This window comes from Pinus tabuliformis, chromosome 2_2, assembly GCF_031772625.1.
Source record: "Pinus tabuliformis cultivar Carrire ecotype Pingquan chromosome 2_2, CPIR1, whole genome shotgun sequence".
Lineage (NCBI taxonomy): Eukaryota > Viridiplantae > Streptophyta > Pinopsida > Pinales > Pinaceae > Pinus > Pinus tabuliformis.
Window position 1 is genome coordinate 914,227,633 of NC_142300.1, and position 6,229 is coordinate 914,233,861.

The window sequence follows — 6,229 nt, forward strand, 5'->3', positions numbered from 1 at the left end:
AAGTGTAAATGACAATGCTCAACCCTACAAACCCATAGCCTCACCTACACATAGGATAGATTTTTCTTTTGATGCTTGAAAAGATTGGCAAATGAATGATTTAATTCCTAGGGACCCATTAATACTATGAATTAACTCTATAATGTGCAAATAAAAGGGGTTAAGAAAATGTTTTAGGTGTCTAGGAAAGACCAAATGTTCCTTAAAAAATATCCAATTTTGGGACCCATCAATTTCCTTGTTTCTTTCAGCAGAGGCATCATAGTTAAATTTGAGCATTGATGATCAACTTTGAGCGACTTAATAACTATCGTTGAGTCACTAAAGAACTAAAGGTGTGTAATTCTGTTTTCTATATCTGATGGTAATAGTAGACTAAGGGCACTTAACTTTGCCAAATTGTTGGTACAAATGTCTAGTTTAGCTTTCAATTAGAGAGTGCAACTTTTAAAGTCGAAGAATACCTCCTACTCCATAAAGGTGTGGCTCACACTATGCTACACCATCAAAGTACACACAATATAGATCTTTATTTGTGTCCACTACCACACATCACATTGAAACTATCTTTTTTCTTGTGGGGGATTTTGAAGAATGTTCAGACCCTAGGTTGAACACAAGAGGGGATTTGTGAAGATATTAGCATTCCTAGTGAGCCATATACCCCAATAGATGATCAAAGAAAGTGCTTTGTAGGATTTAGGTATTGGGTTTGATTACCAATTCATAAGACAATCTTCCACAAAGGTACCAATTTAGACATTCTACAAGCCCATTAAACCTCTAATTTCATTCCATACTTATTTGATGTAAGTACATTCCACCACCAAGTGGAAGTTTGTCCCCTGACACTTGCAAAGACTACATATACTTACACCGAACCTACTTCTCCTTTGGAATATGTCCAAAGTCAAGACTTTGTTTTGTAACAGAAATCACATGATATTTTTTTGCTTTTGAGGGGCATTGGAGCTTCTAAAGAATCATTCATCACCACATCCTTGTCTCCACATGGAGATGGTTTCATAGTTTGCATTCGAGAAAGACTTGTTCTTTGTTTATCTCATCCATTTCCATAGATTACATCGGCACTGCCTCTTTTTCTTGTGGGAATATTTGAAGAATGATTAAACCATGGATTTTGCACATGAGGGGATTGGTGAACCTATATTCAAAGAGACACTAGCATTCCTAGCAAACCATATGCCATAACAAATGATCAAAGTAAGTGCTTAATAGGTTTTAAGTGTTAGTTTTGAGCACAAATTCCTAAGAAAATCCTCGATAAAGGTGCCAATCCACACATTTTGTAACCCAATTATACCTTTAGTTCCATTGATCCGGATTTAAACAGGAACGCAACAAATTACAGAGATAACCATATACACAAAGATGCAGCAGAAATAATACTTCATTTCATTAATGGAAAATACTGAAATGTGCTTACAACCAGAAATGGAAATAAACCAGCTAGGGCGATGTTAGCTTATCTCTGAGGAGAGATGTGGTGGCTACATGCCTCTGAGTTGTGTTACAATGAGGCTCGAAGGCCTATTTATTGTTGAGAAACAATGGAAAACCATTAACATTCCAAAACCTAACCTTAGAAGATGAAACGCCAAACTGTGGGCCCCATTTGGGTAAATTCGTACACCAACTTCCCAGGGTCGTAACTTTGGCACACGATCACTGTTTGACGCGTACAATAGCTCGTTAGAAAGATCTATCCGAGCACTGCCACTTTGGGAGGCAACATCGGTCCATGTACCCATGTTGCCCCAGATTTCCCAAAAAACGTCGTTTAGGGCCTCAAAACGGCTCCGGAAGTTCCGGACCCGAAAAACTGTTAAAAATAGTAAGTTGTGCTACAATTAAGGAAACTAAAAATGCTGAGAGAAACAATGGTGGGGGTCCAGGTGGACTTGGCAGGTGGCCACCAATATCCACCTGGATCATCCATTCCATACTTGTTTCATGTAAATGCATTCCAATATCAAGTGGAAATTTATCACCTCATTACAATTGCAAAGACTATACTATATCTACCTAGACCAAACCTACTTCTCCTCTACAGTATGTCCCAAGTCAAGGATTTGATTTGTAGTAGAAGCCACATGCATAAATTTCATTTTGAGGGGCATTAGAACTTCCAGAATGTTGGTCACCACCACATCACTTCATCATGAGATTTTCAATTTTCAAGCAATTGCATCCCACTTTTTGTGTACATAATCTAGTGGGTGTGTGGATCCATACTAAGGAATCTTCATTATCTATTAGGAAAACATGACCAAATTTTGTTTTTTCAGCATAGTAAGTCCATCTTCACTTTTCATCCTCTATAAAGCCTAGATGTTTTGGAGTAACTAAGCCTTGTCCCCAAAAGGAAGCAGTTGCATGAAGACAATTTGTAAGAGGTTGAAGTAGACTCTATGATTAAGGTGAACTATATTCTTAGGAAGAATATGTCCCATATCGTTCCTACCCATGGATCCTCCCCCATACATGCATTATGTCTATTTGTTACCTTCCAGGCCAAACATTCCCAATAAGTAAACAAGATAATAATTTTTCCTTCCAAATTACTATACTAGTTCAATGTTTCTTGTTTGGTATACAAATCCAACCTATGATGGTGTCTAGTGCAATGCATTTCTAATGTACTGCATTCACACAAAGCCTTGTACTGTGATCAACCTCCATATATCTTTGGTAGCTAGCGCTGAAGTGAAGGATACAATATTTTGTATACCCCAACATCCAAGGTGCTTTCGAAGTGCTAGCCTACTCGAATTAATCCAAGCTAGCTCCTTCGTGTCTAAGCTACCAAGCCAAATAAATAAAAAACTATGCTCATGAATCCTCTCAAGTATCCCTTTTGGAATATGTGAAAGAAATATTTAGTAAACTAGGATGGCCTCCAACACCAATTTAACAAGGACCAATCTTCCTCCCTTTGAAAGCCACCAAAAGCTATAATTTGAGATTCCTCCTTGTTAACATATGCATCTAGATTTAGCCTAAATCCAAGGTATTTCAATCCCTAATCTAAATAAATCCATTTAATAGGAGAAAGGTTGTTAATAAAATCCACATATTCCTCTTCAAATCTTCACCTGAAATGATCAACTCCCCCTTATTTACTAGAATATTGACCACCTTACAAAATAAATCAACGTTTCCTTGAAGCTTCTCCAAATTCCTCATCGACAAAAAAAAGAATTTCATCAATACAGATTAAATGTAGCCAAAGATTGCCTCTAATGTGCACTTGTTTGAACCCTTATCTCTATTTTTCCTCCAAAATAGATTGATTGATCCCTTCTACCATAATTAGAACAAAATCAAGGATAGTAAACACCCCTACCTGAGTCCTCAACTGGGTTGAAAGAAATTAGATGTTACTTTGTTTATCAAAATTGAAAGGAAATTATGGTGATGCAACTCATACCTAGGTTATTAAGGGGACACAAAATTCTAAACATGTTAACATCATCTACAAATGAAGCCAAATGACCAAATAAAAGGCCTTGAAGAGGTCTATTTTACAACTACGACCTTCAATTTTTCTTTTCTTATGGTGTGTAGTCCCTCCCGCACCACTCCTATGGCTTAATCAATCTATTGTCCTTCCAAAAAATCTATTTGTTACTCTAAAATATACTTAGATAGATACTCTTAACCCACCTTGAAATAACATTTTCCCACAATCTTATAAATTACATTCAAAGGAAGATAGTTATGAAGTATGGAAAATATACTAGATTTTTAGACTTCAAAAATAAGGAAACAAAAGTTAAGTTGAAAGCCACAACCATCCTTCCATTCAACCTTGAGTATTTTATTACATGAAATAGATCATTTTCCCACAATTCAAGGAAACCTGAGAAGAATTCAATCGTACACCCATTAGGCCTGGGTCCCTTATCTTTTTGAAAATTTTGGAGGACATTTAATTCATCATTAGTTACCTCAAGCATCATATATTGATTGTAATTTTCATATGCAAAGCTTGAAAAGTAATAAGATATCCAAACCACTTCCACCAATATCGTCCATTCATTTTCCTTGAAAATCTTACCAAACTATGTCACTGTAGCTTTGGCTATATCCTTGAAATTTTTTACCTCCTCTCCTTTTGGATTTTTAACATTCAAAATTTTGTTGATATTGTAATGGTTTGCATATTGGTGGAATAAATTTGTCTTTTTGTCCCCCTTATATAGCCAAAGATCCATGTTCTTCAATCACCATTATACTCAGTGATCCTCTAAAATCTTCCTTCTTCTTTGTTAAACATACATGGATTGTAAACAACGAATGTGAAAGATAAGCATTGAATTGCATGTATTATTGACATGATATACATTTATAATACATTGATGTGACCCTTGGATTTATATTCCTAATGATCTCTTGGATTCCGATGGTTGTTCACATTCCACACCAACGCATAGATGATTAGGTGTCCAACATTCCCCCCCTTAATCTAAAGGGGTATGTATGAGTCCAAGTAGAGAGAAGTAATACAAAATGTGCAAAAATGCATGGCAACACTAGGTTGAATATGCTTTCTAAAATGTTGGTATAAGGGGGTGGTTTAAGGATGACCATCAACACTAGAACACTTAGTGCAGTTCCTAGAACTCTTCCAAGTCTGGCAAGAAGCTGAAATATTCTGCTAGAGGAAGTGTCCCTAATGCTTTGGAGAGGGAGACCTTCAACCTGGAAAAGGGAGGTCTACAATCTATGGTGGTTTAAAAATGACCACCAAATTTAGAATCCTTAATGCAATTCTTGGAACTCTTCTAGAACTAACAAGAAACTTCACCTGTAGAAACAGTTCTACGAGCCAATTGAGTCCATGGGAGCGCTTGAGAATGTTAAACATACAAAGATAACCTTGGAAATAATTTTCTCCCTTAGACACTGCAATCCCTGTAATTTGATTCACATGACAACTCGAATATGTTGATTAAGTTTTTCCAAAGATGCAAAAATAAACGTTGGAAAATTTAAAAGGAGCGAGTGCTGTCAAATGTCTTTGCAACAGAGGGAGCGATATATATTCAACGTATGGTGAGGTTGGTGAGGTGGAACCGTTCCCTGTTTACTGCACCAAACTATATATGCGATAGATACGCTGGAGTAACCGTATTACACAGCATTTGAACAACACATGTATCATCACACCAATTATGAACTATGCCCTTTTTGTAATTCCACAATATACCATTTCATATTATGTAATATGAGCATAAAAATCTCAACGAATGTTAGACACAAATTTCAAATGCGAATCATACCAGCCAAATGTTCTATGCACGAAAATTGTTCTATGCACAATAACACATACCAGCCAAATGCATATCATATTCAATTCCACGCAGATTCCACAACTTCATAGTTTAATCAATGCATAGTCCAAAGCAGCGTCCAAAGCAGCCCAAATTGTTTAATTCAGAAAGAAGAGAAAAGAGGGAGGTGAAATAAGTGTACACCAAGTTTTGAACGCAGAGGTTTAGCGTCTCAAACTATTGTTTGAACATTCCATTTTCTATCACTTCAAAAAAGATGCTTCATAAGCTGTTCGTGGGTCGGCTTAAACCATGTCAGGTGGCGTTCACCGTGTTAGGGACGAACCAACGACCACGGTCTTCAAACCCACGCTCACGGTCTTTACGACATGAATGTTTGACCAACGTATGCAGTATATTACTCAGTTCAAACATACCATTCAATTCCATGTTTTTTTTTTTTTTAATTCTAATTTTGTCTGAGAGCCATCTCCATGATAGAAGGAGCTGGAATTCGATCTCCTTCAACACACACTTCCAAATTATTCAATGCAACTAACGCTCTGTCCAACGCAGAGAACGAATAATGCAGAGAATAAATAACGCTTTGTCTAAATGTAGAGAGCAAATAACACAGGGAACGAATAATGCTCTGTCCAAACATAGAGGACAAAGTATAATGGCTTTTGTCCCACAACAAATTTTAGTGGAGCATTAGGATCCCTATGGACAGGACAGGCACATAATGAGAATTCTCATGTTTTGGCATTAAATATAGAGACAATAGCGCAAAATTGACCAGCACAAAGATGCCATAAAACCGCTGGCTCAAACAAGACTGAGTAGGTTAGGAACATAGCGGCTCTGATACCATGTTAAACATACATGGAATGTAAACAAAAAATGTGAAAGATAAGCATTGAATTGCATAT